The following is a 21857-nucleotide window of genomic DNA, read 5'->3' as shown; positions in this document are numbered from 1 at the left end:
TTGCCACATTCATCTTCTGCTCAATATGTGAACGTAGATCTACAGGAGGTGGGTATGCAGTTTGCCTCTTGATCTTAATTTTGATCTCCCTGGTTTTACTCAAATTCCAACAGGGGACAATTTTCAGCTTCCTTCTCCTGTAGGAGATTCAGGATGTTCCGTTCGGCCTGAAAGGAAAGCGGGGTGGTGGCTAGTGAAGAGGAAAGCACATGCCCAGTCCTCTTTAAAGGGGTTCCTCCCCAGGTCCACAGAGCATGGCCAGGCCTTGTGCCTCATGTCTCATGGTCCTGAAATATGCTGATGGGGGTTTTGGCTCTTCCTTGCACGCCCATAATGTTGAGCTGCCTCTACAGCTCAGAATCAAGCTTGGAGTTTGAGTTGCCGTATTTAGACTGGGTTTTTTAGAGCATATGCATTTATTAAATTTCCTGTTTAGCTAACTTAATGTCTTTGATAGAATCAACGTATGAGTCTACCTTTGAAGGCAAGATGCATGTCTGAGACTAATACATGATGTGGAATTACACCAGTAATCCATGTGAGCAGAAGGAGTTGGGGAAAAGCTCAGAAGGGGCAATGAATCAAGAGTGAGGGGGCTTGGGTCAGTTCTCAGCTCTCTTCTTCCAGCAACTTGCTGTGTGACCTTTGGGCAAACTACTTCACTTGTCCATTCTTCTGACTCCCTCATCTTTGTTCCTTCTTATTTAGACTTTCAAAGTGCAAGGGCAAAAGCACATGCTTACCATGAGCAGTTTCAGTGTAAGCATTGATACACAGCTTTAAAACAAGGAGTCAAATATCTGGCTGAAGGCCTTCTGTAGGTATTTGTTAGCATGGTCTACTGCAATCTATGATCAGTGGATGGCTGCACTCGATGGAGAGACAGTGTGCTTGCCCAAACATCAACTGAATTTCTCAAACACCTGTAGAAGAGTGTGTTTGCACATAGACATGTCCTGAGATGCACATTAATTTGCTTGTGTGGCCTTCGTGGCCTGGTATGTCTTTTGGTCTGCCTTGCTCCTGGGGAAGAGCTGGTGTGGCTTTGTGATTGGGCCCACCTTTCTTCCCACTCTGACTGCATAGGGAACTAGCCTGCTCACTGCTCTTGTGTGCTGGTAATTCTGATTGTAGATTTATTTATTCTCTCACTAATGTAATAAAATACCAAGCTATTCTTCTTCCCAAATTCAGTTTAATTTTTCTGAGGTTTCTGCTGATACTATGTTCTAATTTCTCCTGTTTCATTTCTTTAAGAAAGGAAATGAGATGATCAAGTGGAAATTAGGGGCCACAATGTCTCTGAAAATATTTCAGAGGGCATTGATTAGAAAATTAGAATAAAAAGTACTTCTTGCACTGATACCAAGCACAGTAAATCTTTAGTTCCAAAGAAATCTGTATGAGTGGAGGATGCAAAGATGGTTTTAGAAACAAACTTAGCTTCAACTGTGGTATGTTATTGGTCATATTTGTGTTTTTTTATGAACATGTCTTTGCTTCAGGATACAACTTGAGATCCAGAAGACTCTTGAAAAATTGAGGTATTTAGTAGCATGGGGGGGAAAAAATCCACTCCAACAGGATGGTTTAAAAAAACCACTATTATCTAAAAACCTTGTATCTAGAAAAATGAGGTGAGGGGGCTAGCAGACCTCTGCAGGGTTATTCTGTCTTCTCCCTCTTCCAGCTGACATGAAGAGCTGGTCTTCAGCCCTTTTGACAGGCAGGTGCAGAGACAGCATGTTGCTGGTGGAAGCTGCTGCTCCCTGCAGCCCCAGCAGCACTCTTGGCCTATTTCTGGTGAGCAGATTTGCCCAGGGATATGACAAATGCAAGACCTGTGGGAGAAATGAGTGTATAGCACCTCTGCCCAGATCCTGAACTGCATTTTGAAACTTGCTCTCTTCCCAGCTGTGCTGCTGTAGCTTTCTTTGTCCAGGGGTGCAGTTCATAAAGCGCTATCCAGGAGAAGAGATAGGGCAGGAGAGGCTGGAGATAAGGGTGTTGAAGAGTGTTTCCCAGGGGAGGAGGTACAGCTGCTAGAGCAGCAGTGCTCCCCAAGCTGTTGTCTCAGTGTGTGGGGAAAAGGCATTAATGATCACCCCAGAGACTCTGGCACTGGTGGAGAGTCGGTGGGAGGGCTGCAGGCCTGAGTTGAAGGGACAAAAAGGAAAACAGGTTACCCTTTCTGCCTCCATGCCCATGTGCTGCAGGGTAGCTCCCCAGGTGTGGGGTGAGCTGTGGCACCCGCCGGGGAGCGGGGTTGTGTAGCGTGGTGTCCCTGTGAGATCAGCTGAGGAGGGCTGGGGGGATGAGGGGAGGGGGCGGACGACCCCCGGGTCGGCAGCGTCGCGCCTCGGCCCGCGCCCGGATGGCCGGAGCGCGGTGAGGGTGGCCCTGGGGCTGAGGGGCCGGGGAAGCCGGCGGGGACACAGCCTGCGCCGGGCGGGCCGCCGGGCCCACCGGGGCCGGCGGTCACCGCCCCGTCCCCAGGCGGCCTGGGACGCCGCCGTACCGTGCCGGGCGGGAGGCGGCGCGCTGAGGGGCGGGCCGGGCGGCGCTGCCGGGCGCCCGCCGCGGCGTGTGGGTGGCTCCAGGCGGCCGGTACCCAGCGACAGGCGGCGGGGTGGGAGGAGGCTGGCGGGGCGGAGGAGGAGGAGGGAGCGCGGCGGCGGCGTTGCGGGCGTATCAGCCGGTGCTGGACTATGGTGCGGCTCGGCGGGGGCTGACACGCCAGCACCCCGTTCTCCCTCCCTCCCTGTCGGCTGACAGGCGGCGAGCCCTTAGCCGCACGTGTGGGATGTGAGACCCGCCCTCGCCGGGGGAGCATGAGCTGTGCCCAGGCCGGCATTGTCCAGGTACGAGGGGCTGCTGCCGCCCGGCCCCAGGTGAGGGTGGTGGGGACCGGGGCGGGGGTGGGGGTTGGCGTTGCCTCCCAGTGGAGAAGTGCGAGGCGGGATGGGGCTGTCAGCGGCCTCGCCGCCGAGAAAGGCCCTTCCCGGGGCGGGCAGCCCCCGCCCGGCCGGCGAGATGCGGTGGCGGGTCGTGGGTGTGCGCTGTCATCCGTGCCCGGCTGCGCGGGTGCCCGCCTTTGTGCCTTGGAGCCGGCCGGTCTGTGCGGGAATGGGACCCCCCTCCGTGTCCGTGAGCACTTCCGCGGGTGGGGGGTGGCCGCGGGGGAGGGTTGCTCTCCGTGGAGCATATGGGCCCTGGTGGGTTATGGGCTTAGCTGTCGGCTGAATTTCACTACCGAGCAAATAGTGTAGAATTATGATGAGTGACGTGCTGGCGGGGATTGACATCATTTGGGGATGTGGATGCATGCAGGCGGTGATGAAGAGTCCCGCGCTGAATTTCTGGTGGTTACATCCCTTCCCTGTAAAAGAAGCCCCCAGATTTGGTTCTTGGGTCCTTGACAATGCAGCAAAATTTAAAGCACAAACTGCCTTTTTTCCCTGCTCTGTTGCTGTAAGCCAATCTTGTGACTCTCTATTTTGGTTGTTACCTTGTGTTATTATGTAACTGCATTTTTTTCATTAGCAATTAAATAAAATAACTTACTTATAAGTATGTTAAGAACATTGCCCCAGCCTGTAGTATTGTCAAATGCTGCTTTTCTCATTTCGCAGCCTGCATGGATAATGGGTTTGTACTGACACAGGCACATGCAATTCATTTTGTTGCCTTTTGCATCGTTTCCCGTGTGTTTCTCTGTAGTTGCAGAAGAAATTACTTGGCCTGGGTTTAGATTTTTGCTTCCTGCTGTTTGGAGCTGCAGTAGTGCCTTTTTTTATGCTGCACTCAGCACAAGTGCGTAGTGAGACTGTACAACAGTCAGGCTGTGCTCCTGTCCATGTATTTACCAGCACTACTGTCTCATTTTGTGGGGCACCTAGCCCTGTCTGAACACAGCAGCAATTAGGGGTAGGGTGCTGCTGTGCCAGTGGTGCCACATAGCAGGTGGTCAGCTGTGCCTTTCTGATTAGTGCTCATATGGGGATTGCAGTTATTACAGTAATTCATTTTAGCTTGGGGATTCATTTTGAAAATTTGGATTTTCTACTAAGAAGGGATTAGCATTTCTCTGTAGTACGTGTGTTTTATGAAGAAGTGGAGTATGGTATGTATCCTGGCTGCTCTCTCTACTTCTGTCTGTCTCTGAAACACACACCCATTTGGACAACACAGGTGCAATGTTGATTTTCATGCTGGAACCAGAAGATGATGTAAAAAGCAGTGCATGGTTAGTCAACACACAACACTCATCCTGTCGGTGCAGTCTCAGTCTAGTATCGGGGGGGAAGAGTATCTGTCCTTACGGAGGAAATGCTGGATCTATTTACTTGTTTGTTTCAGGAGAGTGAGTGGGGAGTTAGCTCAGAACAAAGAGTGGTTTGGTCAGATGGCCAGTGCTTGTGAGGCGCAAGCGGTGTGCGAGTTGGTGGTGGATAGCATGTCGTATCACTTGTGATACATATGCTAATGTGTTGCTGACTTAATGTGACCTGAGTTTTGGACTCCTAACCTTTTTTGTATCAATCAGCTCTTTCTCATCAGCTTACTTGTTTGAAACCAGAGCAGGTCAGAGCATGAACTGATACACTCAGTGACTTTATCAGGAACTATCAATATCTGAATGTGGTGGTGAATTATTTGAAAGCAAACTGTGTACACATGCTCAGAATATCGCAAAGAATTGATTCAAAATCCATATGCTCATATTTTAAATGCATTCTAATAAATAATGTGGTATTTATTGTATTCCAATAAATAACTGGCTAAGACTTGTTACTAAAGTGCATCTTTCTGTGGCTGTTTCATGTACATGGCATGCAATCTAGCATTCTTTGCAATCGTGAGAATCCCTGTGAAGCTTCGTGGAGTTTCGCACGTGCTAAGTAGTGTTCATTCAAGGTAGTGCTAAATCCTTCTCCTTGCCTCCTTTCGAATGGTTTTCTTGCAAACAATGCAATTACTTGAATAAATTGTGCGAGTGGAATTTAGCTTATTAGCTGCTTTTTGAAATACTGCAAAAGATGTGGTTGTGGCATAGTGGGGGGGATTCAAGTTGTGAGTGATGGTGTTGAGTAGTTGGTGTTGGGCCAGGAGCTGTTCTAACAAAGAGGTTGTGTTACCTATTTTTTAGAGTAGTTGGAAATCTGTCTTGTGGATGCAGGCATTAAGGTTGCCTCTGGTTTCAACTCTGAAAGCTGCTTTTAAAAAAAAAAAAAAATCCTGCAAGACAACCTCCCTATTCCACCTCCCCATTCCTCTGCCAGTTAAGCATGTTGCAAAGTTCAAACAGAAGGGCTTTTAGTAATTAAAAAAAGCAATTACTCCAAAGTATCTTAGTTTATGATGGTGGACTTTGCTGGAGAATGTAACTTGTCTTCACAATGATTTTACTTTCATTCTAAGTGTGTCTCTGGTCCTAAGTCTTACCTACTTAGTTTTCTCCGAACTTAGGGGTACCCACAAGGTCTGGCTTCAGCATGCATAGATTGCAGGCTTTGTGGGCCCCTATAGACAGGGAGGAGGGCTTGAGCCTTATACAAGTGCTCTGGCTTGCTCCTCCTCCTGTTCTGTAGAAGTGATGCTTGCCAGCCTAAGCCAAAGTATGCCTTTGTGAATACTACCCAAAACAGTTTAACTGGGTATCCAAATATACATGTGGCTTCCATGAGTGGATCATACCTGCAGCTGTCAGAGCTTTCCAGCATATATAACTAGGAACTATCACTACACTGGGAGTTGCCAGTACCTCAGATGCTCCCCGGCCTCCGGTGGCACCTGTGCTGCTGGGAATGTCACTGTAGGGTCAGCCGTTTCCCTCGGATCGGCCTGCAGGAGTAGCTGGAGGGTGGTCCTGCTCATACCAGTTTGTGTCTCCTGTTGCATGAAAAGGAATTGCAATGCCCCCTTTTCTTCAGGTTGTCTGTTGTTTGTTTACGCTCAGTGGCTCTCTCAGTTTTGGCAATAAGGAGATGAGTCAGTTTTGCTTCTGTTTAAGGCTTTTTTTTACCCATTTCTCTTGTAACATTTTATGTGCTGTTGTGATTCTGCAGTGGCTGAGTGGCAAACACTGCAGGGGTTTGGTTTTAGTTCCTTAGAAATACATTTCCGTTGGCCTTAGATATCATGAATGTTAATTCTAATAGTCTAAAACAGGCTAGACCTTATGTACTTATGCATTTGTCCTAAAACACAGCAATATTTTGGTTTCTACTGATGATCTCAGGAGGGTGGGGGACATACAACACAGGAAAAATATAAGTACAGTCAGTAGTAAAGGGCAGGCTGAGATGCCACCTACTCCAGTTGATGTTTTCCAGCTGAGATTTGAGGCCAGCAAGATGCTTAAAATTAATTAAGAAGAAATGGCAAGGTTCTTTGATGTAGGGAGCCCAGGGTCATTTTTGTTACAGTTAATGAATGGTGGCTAGGCAGCTGTATAATGGGCTTGTGAGTCAGTCTTCAACTTGTTTGATCAGCTATGCAGTGGCTAGGGTATCCTATTGATGGCTCTGAAGTAGGAGGTTTAGGTTCTTCAGGCAGTGCTGCTTAGGAGGTGCTGGGACCGTCCGTTGGCAAGACGGTGTCCTCATCTCAGATGTTTGTGGGTTCACCAGAATATGGACCAGTAAGACTGGTCTAAGCTACAGGCAAAATAGGCTGTTGTCATGGGCAGCAGACTGCTGGAGGCAAGAGGCTGGCTGTAGCCCCGCAGCCTACTTTTGCTTTGGGAAGAAGGAGGAGTTGGGTTGAAGCAGGGCAGCAGCTGAGCCTGAAGCGGGGTTCCCCTGCTGCAGTACCTGTTGCAGCTCTTGTCCTCTTCTTCCAGTGGCAGCAGTAACAGAAACCTCAGTTTCTTGGGACTCTTCTTCCCCAACTCTCCACTCTATTATCTCACCCTCCTTTTCCATGAGTTAGGAGCAGCCTAAGCTTGATACCAGCCCCTGATCATTTTGTCCAGAACGTTGCCTACAATGCAGATAAACCTTGAGATGGCTTGGGGGCTGGGGGGAGTGATACAGCAAGCTGTTCCTTTTAGACCTTAAAAAACGGGGAAACCCTGGTGCTCTTGTTTGAAATGTCAAAGTAAATGATCAGCACCGTGCTCCCTGGGGAATCGCTGTGCTCCATTGTATTGCAAAGTTCTTTGAGGACGCGGCAGTGCAGGCAGCGTTTCCTTGCTGCAGAGCAGAAGGTTTGTGGGAGAGAGCGTGTGCACAGCAGTCAGAAGGCTATTATTGAGACCTTCGCTGAGGTTTCATTTTATGCATTTAGCAAAACAGGCTCGCTCTTTCACACTTTCCAGATATTTTTATATTTCTCTGCAGATGCTTGTAGAACACCAACATTTGTTTGGTTTGAAGCCTGAATTAAAATTCCCAACCAATGTCTAGAGGCAAAAGGGGGAAAAAAAAGCAAGTGTTTGTCCCAGAATTAAAATCCATTTAAATTTGAGAGCTGTTAACCCATGAAATAGTGATGCAATACAGAATGTCTCTTGGACCAAATCACTTGTGTTTAAAATGGAACATGCTCTAAAAATAAATGGGTAATTGCTTCAATGTAGTCAATATGGAATTTAAAGATGACTGACAGAGTGATTTGTCATCCATCTCCACAGCAGGAGTCATCTGGGAAGTCTATGATGTTAAAGGCATTTGTTTCTATTAGCACCTTTTAAAGTAGTTTCGTTAATGAGCTCTTGAACACCAGGACTGAAATCTGTCATGTGGTATAATTAATTTTTCCATACCATAGGAAAATGTGCCATGTACGCCTTCAATTACCAAATCAGGTTTCTCAGGTCCTGAAATGTGTGGTTCAGCAGCCCTATTCTTTTAAACAAAGGAGGTGTTTTTTCTGGTGCCAACAAAGTGCTTTCACGTGTCTCCATGTAAAATTTAGGATGGCATCCTGCAAACTTGAAGATCTGATGTTGTGCTACCCACTGTATACTTTTTGCAGAGCGGAAGACTGATGGATACTCCTCCCAAATGTGTGTAAGCAGAAGAGGTGGAGCAGGAAATTGTCTGCTTTTCCCAAGGGGGAGAGGAGAGCGAGAGAAGGGGGAATGCTTGATGAGATAGTCAAACAGGTTGTTCTTTACTGTATGCTGGTGAAATGCCCGAGTGCTGGTTGTATGGAGCAGATGGGTCAAGGAGCTGTCCTCTGGATCTTAAGTGTTGCTGTGACTCCCCTTCCTCCCTGAAGCAAACTATCCTGCCAAAGTCTGTCTCTTTGGCAGAATATATGTTGTATGTTGTACAGACTTTGCTAAGCTAGGTAAGAAGCAGTGAAGTTGGGGATAATCCAGCTTTGCTTGTGAGCTGGATGCCTGTTGTAAGGCACTTCCTTGAACCATTTAAACTGCAGTCCTCCTTCCAGCTGGACACAATGAATGTGTGTGGGGCTACCTGCCTGGGCATCTGTGGGCACACTTACAAGTGCTTGACAAACTAGTGGGATGGATGGGATCATCTGATATCCCAAGCTGGTCCTTGGGCAGCTAGGTTCTTTCCTTTGAAATCTGGGCCCTGTCAAGACTGATAATGTTGTTAAAGTAGGAGATGCTGTTTTGTGCTTATATCTTAATGCAGCCTCAGGAAAACTGAAACTTAGAATTCACGTTCTAATGCAGAACATCCATCAAGTGTTGGGTTATTTGTCAAGTGTCTTTAATGATGTGTGGGGAAAAAAGCTATGGGAGAGGCCTTAGGATTTTTAATATAAATATATACTTTGTTTGACATGGTACTTTTTGTGTGCGACTGCATGGTTGCCTGAAGAAGACAAAGACAACAGACTTACTTTCTGAAGCAGTATCTTGATTTAAATACAAGGTTTAGTTGCTACATGCTTAACATGAAAAGGGGAGGAAAGTGGATGAAATGTTTAATCTTGGAGTCAGAACACACATTTCCAAGATGATGCTGTTCAAGATTCGTGAAAGGCCCATTAGCCATTAGGTTGTCTGCTGCCTTGGTTACAGGCCTGTGGAAGCTGCATAGAGATTAGGAGCGAGATCTTTTAATGAACTTTTAAGTTGCCTAATTTGACTGCACCATGTTCTCAAATGGTAGTCAATGTGAGGTCAATAGCATGATTAAGAAATACTACATACGTACCCTGAGTCATAGTAGAGACCCGATGCTGAGATAAAGTATTATTGAGTCAAACCCTTTGGTCTAAAAATGAACAATGCTCCTCCTAAAATTACTGGGAGCTTTGCTTGATGAAGGGCAGTGCCATCTGGTCTTTTGTGACTTTTTTAGATTTTTTTAGAGCTCAGTATCGTAGGGAAGCTGGCTGTTTGCTGTGCCAGTGTGAAGCACTGACATTTCTTTCTCATTACTCTAGCAGCAGGCTAAAGCAGAAACAACCATAGGAGTTACTACTCAGACCATGTATTAATGGCTAATGAGCTGAAGTGTATTTTCTTCTCTTCTTAGGCTAGAAAAGGATTCCAAAATAGAAGCACCTAGTCCTGTGGTAGAATTCCTTTCCAAGACCCATCACTATGGTGGCTTATAAGAATTAGGCTACCTGATGCACCTTCTTTTTGGTTTCTACTTAATGTTGCTTAAGGATTTTGCTTTGTGTGTGAAAGGAAATTACCCATTTTTTTAATATGAGCAAAGTTCCCATTAAAGAATAAGATTTCCCACCTGACTAAAGGCAGAACTTCTTACGTTGGTCAAGAAACAGCATGCTGGTGTTGAACAATTACTTGCTCTTGAAATTTGACTTTGTATTACCCCTTCATGCTCCTCAGAACTGTCACTCTCAAAGCATACTCTTTGTAGATTTTCAAAGGCTCTCCCTCTCTGCACATGAGTTTTCATTCTCTTTGATAGTCTCCTCTTCCCCTTCAGCCTTCCCACTCCCCAAGAACTGGGTGATTGCAAAGTACTGTTCTTCCCAATGCACTTTGCTACACAGGTAGCTGTTCCTGGGCCACGCAGTCTTATGTCTCAGACAATTAAAACATGGGTTAACTCAGACTAATTCTCTGTACCCAGTAGCATGATGTAGGCTGAAACCTTAGTGTCTGTATTTGAGCAATTGTATTAGGGCATTTCTAATTAAAAACATGTATCATGTAATTGTAAGTGTCCGAATTCTTAAATATCTGTCTTTTGCACTCAACTGTGTGTAAAGCAGGTGCAGAGAAGGTACTTGCTTATCCTAAAGTGCTTAGGGCAGTTTACAAATGTAGTGTTAGATTTTACTATTGCTGGGGAGGGAATGAAAAATTTTGGGATGTGGGAGCAAAATAACAAGCAATCATGCTGCAGGAAATGCAGCAAAATTGTAGCAAAGGTGTGGTAAAGTGTTCTGGATGCTTCTGTGTGTTCAACTTGCCAACTGTGCTGCTGAGGTTTGGCTGGAGGTGGATCCTAGAAGAGGGTGGAAGCAGTCTCTTCTAGAAATCTGATCTAAGGATCAGCTGCTTAATTTGCTTGTTGGAGCCACATGGTAACTTCTTCTAGGTGTCAGCCATATTGTCTTGTCCAGCTTGGAAGATCATAACAAGCCCAGGGAAGTTTCTGCAGAACTTCTAGAAAGGGGCAGAGTGCTCTTGTGCCCTTTCTCCTTGTGTCTGCCTGGGCCTCCCTCCAACTGTGGCTTTCTGAAGCTTGGAATAGGGGTAGTGGCCCAGGCCAGGCTCCCTGCAGGGGTGTCTCAACCCTACACCCTCACCATCTTATGAAAAAACCAGAAAATGTCTAAGGCTCTAGTTGGCAATGAGTAAGAAACAATTTTCCAAAAGATCGTATGGGAAGAAGATGCTTGATTACAGAAAAAGGATGGATATAGGGTTGTGAGGGAGAGGTGGTATGTTTAAACTGCTACTTGGAGTGGGAATAGAAATGTTTCTGGCAGAGCCTCTGCTTCTGTAAAATATCTTGATTGCCTAGTTCATATCAGAATGACTTTCTAATGGTTATCAAATGTGGATTGTGTGTATGAATTATTTGTTGGTAAAATATGATTCTGAGGTTTGGACTCCAAGTTAAATATATACCTTTTTTGACCTATTTTTCACAACCTAATTCTGCCAGCTCTGTGTGTGCACACATGATGTTACTTGCTTAGGGAGTCCTGCTGACTTTAGAAAGACAATGCACCTTAGGAAAGCTGGTAGTAAGTGGTGGTAGCAGGCTCAGGGTTTGTATGAGTTGGGCTGTCAGGCTAGCTCAGCAAGGGGACGATGTGGAATAGGATGTTTGAGGGGGAGTCTACTGGTTTAACACTGTATCAGTGAAGGGTTATAGTGAATAATGTGTTTGGCTGACTTGTGACCTCCTCGTAATAGCTCAGAGATGGACAGGAGATCAATCTACTTGATGGCCTTCTAATAACTCACTGGAAAACTCAGTTCATCTCCTTTAGCTACCTGGACCAAAACGGATATAAATGCAGTATGGCTAATCCAAATAATCCCTGTGCCACCATGAGAGGGGACACCCACATGCTGAAATGAAAAGTGATAAGAGGGCCTTAAGCAAATAAAGATCTAAGCTGCTAAGTCTGCATGGCATACTGTGAGCTTACTAGCTTATATCCAGGACACTACAGCCATGTTCTGTGCAGCACTGCACCAAAAAGAGGCATAACAGATTAGCTTGAGTTGGCTGCATGCGACTAGTTTACGTGCAGGCAGCAATAGGGTTCCTGCTCTGTGCTCCCCAGGGCTTTTATTTCCAGTGTAATGCAGGCAAAAGCAGCTTGCTGCGTCTCTGCTCCCTCAGTGTGCTTGTGCCCTGGGTTAGGTGCAAAGCTGGTTAACAATACCTGAAGGGAGGCAGGTCCTCAGAAGCAGATACTCCAAAAGTGGTGTTGGTAGGGCCCTGTGCTCAGGGAGGAGCTGCCCTCTCCAGGAAGGGGTGTTGTTATTTCTCTTGCACCTGATTTAGTTTCGACCTAGATCTGTGACTTTCCTGGAATGTGCCCTAACAGGCAGGGAGCTCCTCTAAGTGTGTGTGAGTATGGGACATGATTTACACCCATCTGGCCAAAGTTATGTTCTGCATAGAAGACTTGAAGATTCATTGAGCCAGAGAGCAAGAGTGAGCATAACTCTGATTTAATGGGTAGAGGGGGGAGTTTCTGGGTTCGTTTGCCAAGGGCTGGTTCATGTGTTATATGCAGAGTAGCAAGAGGGATGTCAAGACTGGTGTTTCTAGGATGCACTAGGTCCCTGAATCCTGTTATGTTGAAAGCAGGGCTCAGCAGTGGTGAGTACCACTTTCAACTTTAATGCTTAAGTTCTGCATTAAGTTCCATTCTTTTGATCTGGCCCAAAATATCTATGTTCAGTCTTAGTCTTCTGAACTGTTTTTATTCATGCATCAGTGATGTGTCCAATGGGGATCTGCATGTTCGTTTGGCTTGTTTTATGCAGTAGTTTTCTGAGTTGAATCCTGGTACCTAATGGTGAATATGAAACCTTTCAGATACAAATTCCTGTGTAATAGGATACCAATATAATTCAGAGCTTTGATAAGCAACAATTATATGTGGTACCAGTTCTTCAGGCCTCCGAGGACCTGGGATCAGAGCTCGAAGTTGTTGGGCTCACCTCTGAGTTTGAGTGAGAAGATGTAGGTGAGAGATTACTGAAAAATGCTTTCCAGCTGTGCCACTCAGCCAAAACCACTGTCTTTCCATAACCACTTCCCTTGATCCTGTGTTCATGGTCTCTGATAGGTGGTAGGGCAGGAGGGAGACTTTGCAGCCATAGAGGTCTCAGCTGGACTTCATGCAAATTGAGGATTTCTTGTCAGAGGAACATAGTTAACATTGCAGTTCATGATAAATGAATCAGCTCCTTCTCAGACTTCTTAGGGTTTTGTTTTTTTCCCCCAGTTTTTAAAGGAAGCAGGGGTTTTGTGCTTAAGTCAGCAGTCTGCATCTGCTGGAGGTAGCAGGTCTTCTGTCTAATAAAGAAACATTTTTATGTAATTGCTTTGGAGGAAAAAAATAATCCCATTTTAGGCCAGAGAGGGTTGGCGTTGAGCAGACTTAGTGACCTCTAACAGAGTGCGATGTTCCTTCTCTTGCTGTGTGCACTTCATGTCCCTCCAGTGCTGTCCTGCTGGGCTTCTCTTCGCAGTCCAGCTTCAGGTGTGGTTCAGGAGCTTGGACCAGCCCTTGGCAGCCCTGCTGAATGCTGAGTCACAGGGAAGAGCTGGAGACACAAGTATACTTGGATCTGTGCAGCACTGGTGGATTACTTGCTGAAAACTAGAGACCCCTGCAAATCACATGCTGATTCAGTTGTTGATCGAGAATGGAAGTATAATTATGATGTTTGTTTTCAAATAGCTGGCTGCTTCAGTAAAGAGCTGAATTTCTCACCACGTGAGCCACCCTGAGGCTACCAAGCCTCTTTAAAAAAAAAAAACACCACCCTATATTTTTTCCTTGCATATATTTTTTGGGGAATACATGTCATCTATGTGCAGACATTGAATTAATCTCATTTTGATGACTCCTTTCCTTGGAGTCTCTCACTCCCAGTGAAGACAGGTGACCTGGCAGGAGCAAATCAATGCACTGCAAACATGCAGCATAATCTTCTCAAAGTAGCTCTGGTGCATGCATGTGTGGGAGGAGGGGAGGCATATTAAGTAGTGGAGCTGCATGAAAATTTGCCTGTGGAATGGTTTTCTGTCAAAAAAACGCTGTTTTAAACAGAATCAAAATGTTCCTCATGAGAATGTGTTTGTACTGCAGCTGGCAGCTGTTCAGAGGACCTGGGGCCCTGCAGCCTTGTATAATGATCAGATCCAGTTGGGAGAGATGAGAGATGGAGGTGTGGCAAGGTGGTGGTTGTTGTTGTTATGCTTCAGCTTTAAGGAAAACTTCAAAATGCTTCAATTTCCCACAGTGCAGAAAATGAGACTTGACCTACTCTGCTTCATACAGCCATTTCTTAAAAAACTATCTATTGTCTCCAGTGCCCATCATCATTATAGTGTTGTACTATTGTATTTACTTTGGAAGCCTGGGGCTGATCTCGTTGCTATGCTGAGTTCATTTAAATCACTGATCTTGCACTAGGGATGCATTTGGCCTGTGAGGTCTTACAATAACTGTGGAAAGATTCACTGCATATTGGTGGGACAGAGACCACGCAGACTTTTCAGCTTGCAGTTTGCTAACACTTGCACACTGGAAAACAAAGCATGTCAGTGAGGGAACCCCCCCCACTTGCCTTTTGGCTTTAAAAGATCATATTGAATGGGGTCCTGACTCCAATTCAGTTTTTCCAGTTTAAGATACTAATTTATTAGTATTAGTTATTTAGCAAGGTTCTCCTTCCCCCCTCCCCCCCAACGCTGCTGGGAGCCATTTTTCCCCCCTCATCATTACCTCTTCTTCTCTCTACCTCAAACACCTTTTTTATAGCCATTAGAGGCTAATATGTCTATTCTTTCAGTAGCAAGCCTGTAAGATGTTTGGGTTTCCAACCTAAGCTGGTGCAAACCAAGCATAGTGCTACTGTTTAGACCCTTCTGGCTTCAGTGGTATTGCAACCTTATTTTTGGTTGCAAAAAGGCCTGTGCTTTGACACAGCTAGGCTCTCTTGGGGTACAGCAAAGGCAAACTCTCTGCAGCAGAAAAGTGTTGCTGTTAAAAAGTGGCCTTCAAGGAAAGAAATGTCCCATTTTGGCTTCACTTCTCCTGTGGCAGTCAAATGGTGCAATGGACAGAAAAATGATGGCTTCAGTTAGTCTTACTGTTTCAAGAGCTTTTTCTTTCTCCCCTTGTGGTGATTTGTCTTGTTCCTGCAAAGACCTTTTTTCACCCTTTGGCCTGTGGGTTGCTCTGGTGTGTTGAAGACCATCCTCCAGCTGCTTAGTCTGTTGAAATGTGAATGTGGAAAATGCATTTTTCTTAGTGTAAACACTCAACAGTGCATTTGTTCAACAACTGAGCAGTTCCTTTCTCAGAGCATGCTGCGCAGCAATAACATAACGCTTTGTCATCTCCGAAGTAAGATGAAGACAAGGTTAATGGAATTTTTTTATTATCCTGAGACTGTTTCTCATTCTGTTTAGTTCACCAATTTCTTGTGCTTATTTGCTAGCACTTGCCTTGCATCCTGTGTATACAGATACCCTTTGGTCTTTCCCTGGCCTTGCACCCCTTCTGCTGGATGACGGGCTGGAGGAGGTCCCTGCTGTGTCACTAGTTCCCTGGCTCCAGGTATCCATATAGCCAGAGGCAGAACTAGTCTTGAAGTGCTCTGTTGGGGTAAAACTTGGAGGTGTCAAACTTCTTGTCTGCCCATGGACGAAGCCAAAGAGGAATAGTGGAAACTTTATCACTGTGCTTAATGTTTTTATAGGGCGAGTGTAGATAGCCAAGTATTATATATGAAAAACAATTATATTTTGAAAAGTTCTTTCCCTTTTCCTTTAAGGTATACTGCTGTCCATGGATGAAAATGGGAATCTTTCAGAGATCCTTGTCATGCTCTGCCAGGAACGCTTAGTCATTTTCAGTTGTGGACCCTAAGATCTTCAGACCTTAAATGCTCTTCTTATGCTTTGTGTGCTTCTAAATGCTTGTAGAAATGTCATGTCATATCTGCTGTTCAATTATCTATGTAACCTGTGTTCTTCAGGCCTCACAGTTTAAAAAAAAAGGTTTTTTTCTTATAGTTAAAGGGAATTTTCTGTATTTCAGTCTGTGCCCATTGCCTCTGGTCCTGTCACTGGACACCACTGAGAAGAGCTTCACTCAGTCTGCCTCTATCCCACCAGCACATTGATAGGACTACCCTTGAGCCTTTTCTTTTCCAGGCTAAATAATTAATCCCAGTGCATCCTACTGCTTTTCTAGCCACTTTGTTGCATGTTAGTCACTTCCTTGAGTCAGGACATGTATTTGTGTGGCTGCATGGAGAGTTGTGTCAGGGAAGTGACCCGGGTTAGAAGTAACCTGTTATTTTATGCTATGTGGTTTTAACCCAGATGAGGTCCACTTGACTGTTCTGTGAAGGCTTATGGCAATGCAAGCAAACACCCAGCAAAGGCTGGGAATGAGGAGTGGGAGGAAGGCAAGGTGTTTCTCCTTGTGGAAGTGTCAGTTTATGCTGGCTTAAAGTGTTTGTGACTGTAGCCACCTGTGGACTGTGAACAGATCTGAAGAGCTAAGGGTGTAAAAAAATCTCTGGTCTAGACTTACCAAGAAACCAAGGCAACGGAGATGGTGTTTTGGCAGGGATTTTTGTCTGCTGTGAGAAAATCACTTTTCTGTATTATTTCTTTACCCCCACCCCAACCATTTTCTGCTCAGGAACTTTCTTAACTGATTGTGTTTCTGTGGATTTAGTACCCGTCAATAGAGACTTGCTCCATGAAACCTTTCCTGCTTTCCTTTGAACCTATCTACACTTTTATTGTAATTTGAAAATGAATTTTGCAGCTCAACTATCTGTCATATTAAGAACCAGCTCCTTTAGTCTGTTTTGAGCCTAACTCCTAGTGCTTTCTCTTGATGCCCCCTCCTTGTAGTGGAAAAGAAAGTGAATGACCCTCTGTTCTCTTTTTTCCCCTTGCAAGTCTGTGAACCTCTGTCATATCTTCCCTCAGTTGTCTTTTATCCTTCCCTGAATCTTCTCTTAATTTTCACCCCTGCCTTCATCCTTGGTACCTGCAATACCCTTCCTCTCCTAATTTGTTACCATTATACTATGCACTCCTGTTTTTTCAGGTACTCCTTTTGCATTGACTCCTAAACTAATTCTTCCATCTCCAATGTCTAATGTGCAATTTTGCATCTCTAGTTGTAGCTCTGCATCCTGTGTCGTTCTGTTTTGCTGCTACCTCATCTGGATCCAGTGCAGTTTCTTGTATGTGACCCCTTTCTCTCCTCCTTTTTTCCTCCTGCCACCCATATTTAGGTCTTGGACTTAGTCTTGGTGTTAGTCTTTGACTTTACCAGACCAAATTCAGTTCTTTTCTCATGTTGGTAGTTTTTTATCCTTTTCTATTGTAGTCTTTACTTCATCTTGCTTTCTGCAAGTTAAAATTTTGCTGTGAATGCCTTTTTCTCCTCTGTTCCGTTTTATTTGAATCCCAGGTCAATTTTTTGTCTGTCTATTGTATTTTCATGGATCTGCTGAATACTGCTGGTTCTTAAATACGTGTTCTCATGCCTTCTGTCCCTTCTTTTGCTGGATAATTAACATGACTGAAGTACTTCATTTCTGCCATTGGTATTGTCACCGAAATTGGGACTAAACCTCTTAACACCAATGTAGCATTAAGAAGCAGGCATTCTTTTATTACAGCGCTGGATGCACGGGGGATCACTCCATGTAACGTGCATGCCGCATACAAAAATTACAGGGTTTATATCCAGTTATCTAATTAGCAACAATTAGTAAAAACATGCCTAAGTTTACACTCATTGGCTAGTGATAAACATTTCATTCATTACTGGTCAGTCATATTTAAATTAACTCCGCTTGCGATGTAGATTAGCACGCATGCTCCTTACGGGTGGGAGGAGGCAAGTTTCTTCAGTCTTGAATTGAGTCAGTGGTTGTGCTTCCCCCTGCTGCTTTTACCTTTTCCCCTAGTTACGAAGGACTTCTCCAGGTTTGGCTCATTTTGTAATTCAGTCAGCAGAGTCAGGGGGTACAATACCTATATTGAGGAACGTCTTGTCCTTTTATCATATTGTTACTTGCTAATCTTTGGTATGTAGGCCTACTTGTCCTTGGTACGCAGACTTGCTCATCTCTGGTATGCAAGCCTGCTTGCTCTATCTGTACAAAGTTTACACAAAGGGGCTCTTCATCAAATTGTCTTTCGGTAACAGTATGGCAACTCTCTTCATGCTACTTTCTCTACTCATCGAGCCAGTGGTAAGAGACTCCCTGAGTAGTTTATTACTTTCTTCTTTCAGATCCTTCCCAAATATTTACTACTACAAAATGGCTATTGCAATAATATCTGTAAAGTGCTGTTACGTATTTATCTTGTCTATATAAGGTTATTGGGGTTTTGGTGTACAGGCACTGACTGGATGATTTGCAGCTCTGTGCTATACCTTGCATTTCACAAAATTGTCTGATGTTAACTATTTGTGAGACAGTTGTTTCCGTTTCTGACATTTTTGACTTTGCCTTATTAGTAGGTGATATGATAATTAAATCTTCCAAAATGCAGAAGACCTCAATGATTTTTGGCTTGGGATTTTCATGCACAAGTTGCTTATTGGGATTGTGATGGCTGTTAGAAGGCTGGTGAGGGGTCCTGTCCTTTTTGGTAGATGTTCTGAGGATCTTTCTCCCCCTGTTGTGTTACATATATCTCGCCTTACTTTAGCTATCTAGAATTGAGCCCTCTTGTGCCAGTGGAATAACTAGACCCTCTGTAGTGGGGAGAGGGCCTTGGGATGAACCATTCTGTATTTCAAGGTAAGTTGGACTTTCCTGTGGGGATACTGCTCTCAAGAGAGCCTTGATGCAAACTTAAGCAAAACAGCTTTTTTTAAACTTGGCTGTTTCACTTTTTCCTTTACAGTCTCCTAAGCCTTGTTATATGGCCTTTTGTATGTTGTTTATTTAACAAACACGAATGTTTTTCACTTGAAAAATCCTCTCATCTTCTCTGAGAGTTAATCAAGGGAGAAACTTTCTAACCCATGAAAGCAGAGTGAGACTGTGTCTATTCTGAAACATTAAATAAAGGAATCAAAGGGAAATAATACCCTGTGATGATACCTCAGGGAAGATTTAATTAAGAAAATGAAATTGCATTAAGAGTGACCCATTGTGGACTGCCAAAAAGCCAACAGATGAGGGAGAAATTTGTTAGCAGTGTGTGCCCATCAGTAAGAGCTTGTGCAGTATACCAAGCCTGCGAGATATGATGCTCAACAGAGTGGCTTAAAGTGATATTTAATTACCTAATTGATTAAGGTTGTCTATTTAAATACAGTACTGCAAGGAGCACATCTAGTCTGTGAAATGGCTTGCAAGTTTTGGGGATCAGGGCTGGTCACAGCATGTGGCCATGAGTAGGTCTCTGCTCATGCATTGCTTAGACTTCATCCTAATGAGTTGCCTGCAGTTCAGAGATACTAACTGTTTCCAACCTTCACTGGCTAAAAGGGAGCTGCTGTCTGGTGCATGGTATCAAGAGTACTATTCAATAACCATGCAAATCTCATGTGAACTTGTACCTGGAGCGGAGTGGGTAAGTTCACTAAGATTTCAGCAGGTTTGTGTTGCTTTAAATCGATGGGGTTAATTTTTCGTGCATGTTGGCCAGAAGCAGTTTTGCACTGACTAAACCCCAGAGGTGCAAGGGCAGTTAACTGGTTGGCAGAAGATCAGCTGAGGTGTGCAGCCCTATGTGTAATGGCAGATACTAAGAAAGCAGCAAAAGCTGTTTCTCTTGGCCTCATGTTGCCCCAGGTCTACTAGAGGCATGAAAAGAAAGCAGCTTGCTGCTTCCCTCAGTGTGACCAGGTTTTGTAAAGCTGAGCTGTGCATTGGGGGAGAGTGCATCCAGGTTCTGTTCTTGCCTCTACAGGTGAGGATTGTTTCTGGATTCACAGCTGAGGATTGGATTGGGAAACTGTGGAAAGAGCATATGAACTGAGCAGGAGGGAATGTAGGGAACCTAACACCTGATCCTTTACTCCCCTAGGCAATGCTTTTGAAATACATTTGACTCACGGGGTCTTGAACAAACCAGGGAATGACATTTAACAGAAAGGCTGCAAGGATGGGTCCGATGTCTGTAATAACATGTGTGACTTTGTAAGTCAGCAGTCATCCTTATGCTAGAGCTGAGCAGTTTCTCTTGTGCACCATGTGCTGTCTGGATCCCAAGAGGTGTCTCAGCCTGCTCTCTGGCAATTATGCAGGCATTCCTTTGCTCTCACCATTAGCTTAATGGCTAGCAAGAACATCACTTATCCCTTTGCTCTTGAGTGACTATTGCTTCCATAATCTCTTTTGCATTAAACTAATGGCTGACTTGTGTATGCAATTTTTCTCCCCCTCTTCATGTGGTGAGGAGGGTACCTGTCATTGCTTTTGTCCCATTTGTCTTTTATTGCAGATGAAAATAGAAAGAATTTGACAAGAAATTAGAGCAACTATCATATCTTGTTGTGTCCCACAATCTCCTGCAAATCTTACTAAAAGTAGGCAAATAATAGAAAATGGCAGCTGAAAAGAGAAACACCCTCACATTCAATTACTTCGCCATGGGTAATTCCCCAATTGCAAGAAAGCAGATTCTCATCACAAACAGTCATTTTACCTGGCTTTTCTTTATTTATCTTTCAGTTAGAAGTGATATTTAAAGTAGCTACTTGATAAGATGGAGTAGTGACCATTTCTAAGCTATCTGTTATGAAAGAGGAAGAAAAATTTTACGTACAGATACAGTACTTCTCCCACTGTCTTCTACTGCAAAGTAACAGTTATTTTACAGACCTACTTAATCTTCTCTGGGTTTAAAATGTGATTCCAACAAATAAGCATCTCTATTTTTTTCCCTTGGTCAATTCCATCATGCCCTTCTGTTGGCCATCTTTTTTTGAAATGTAGTGCATATAGATGAGCCCTTACCAGCCCTGTTCTTGGGGAATAATTTTTATAGACCACAAATGACTGCTTGCTATGTGTGTTCTGGGCGGGCACAAATACAGAGCTGGAAGTGACCTGTAGAGGCAGAAGCTTGTGTAGCTGCTCTCAAAGGCTGCTTAGGATGGAGAGTCCACAGACTCCTGTCAAAGCATGTACCTGTGCTGCTCTTTATTGTTAGAAAGTTTTTCATAATGTCTAAGCTGACTCTTGCTGTGGTGTAATCAGTCCCATCCACTGTGGGCACAAGAGAAAATAGTCTTTCTTTTTCACAGTAGTGTCTTAAATACTAAATGGTATCACTTGCACCATTCTTCCTACTCCATCTCCCATCATCTTTTCCACATTTTTGCTAACCAGTCCCAATTATATGTATATCTCTATGGGTTGTGTTTTTTCCTGAGTTTTGCTCTTTCCTGTGGCTCTTCTCTGGACTTGCTCCAGTTGGCCCATCTTTTTCTTCAAATGCAGTGCCCATGTGAGGATGTAGTGCTGCAGCTCTGCTGATGCTCAGTAGAGTGGAAAGGTAACTCCATGTGTTATGCAGGCCACAGTCCTGTTTATCTGTTCCAGCCTGCTTGTTTATCTTGTGCTCAATAGCTTGACTCTGACTCATGTTCAGATTGTCATCCCCTCTTACCAATGGATCCTCTCTGAGGACTCATACCTGGCTAGAAGTTCTCCTTACTGTATTCATGCAGCTATTTTTGCCTGTGTGTACAGCTTTGCATTTCTTTCCTGTTTTTTCCAGTTTCTCCAGTTTGTTACAGTAATACTGGATTTGAATCCCGTCCTTCACATTTGCAGTCTTCCTTGGTTCCATTTGGTTTACAGATTTAATATGTTGACTTTTTTCCTGTCATCCAGTTAAAGATGGAGCAGGACTAGGCCACAGAATTCATCCAGGTACGTGCTATATGCTCATGTAGAACTGCTGGATACAGCTCTCCAAGTTTTTCATCGAGCCTGAATTAACTTTACCTAGATCATGTTTTCCGAACTTTAAGAGAATGTTGTGTGAGACTATATAAAAAACCTTATTTAAAGTCAAGGTATAAAGTGTTTGTGCTTTTTCCTGAGCCACAAAAACTGTTACTTTGCTGCAGAAGGAAATTAAATTGATATGAGGTGATCTGTTCTTGATGAATGCATTTCTTGTTACTTCCTGTCCCCAAATTCTTGATGTTCTTTTTGAATTTGGCCCACTCAAAGAGCT

At 44.3% G+C, this 21857-nt stretch overlaps 1 protein-coding gene across 3 annotated transcripts in view; it reads left to right on the top strand.

Moving 5' to 3' along the window:
* HECW1 (HECT, C2 and WW domain containing E3 ubiquitin protein ligase 1) overlaps positions 1-21857 on the top strand; it is a 300542-nt gene that overhangs the window by 37957 nt on the left and 240728 nt on the right. Inside the window, exon 1 of one of the 3 annotated variants that reach the window (XM_050891207.1) lies at positions 17887-17902. The exons of the other annotated variants lie outside the window; for them this stretch is intronic. The gene's annotated coding sequence lies outside the window, so the exon portion shown is untranslated. Of the gene's footprint in view, positions 1-17886; positions 17903-21857 lie in introns of those variants that run through there. 3 annotated transcript variants of the gene reach the window in all.

Source organism: Gymnogyps californianus, chromosome 2 (assembly GCF_018139145.2).
Source record: "Gymnogyps californianus isolate 813 chromosome 2, ASM1813914v2, whole genome shotgun sequence".
NCBI lineage: Eukaryota > Metazoa > Chordata > Aves > Accipitriformes > Cathartidae > Gymnogyps > Gymnogyps californianus.
The sequence above is the reverse complement of the archived record's forward strand: the minus strand, read 5'-3'. Positions and strand labels throughout refer to the sequence as shown.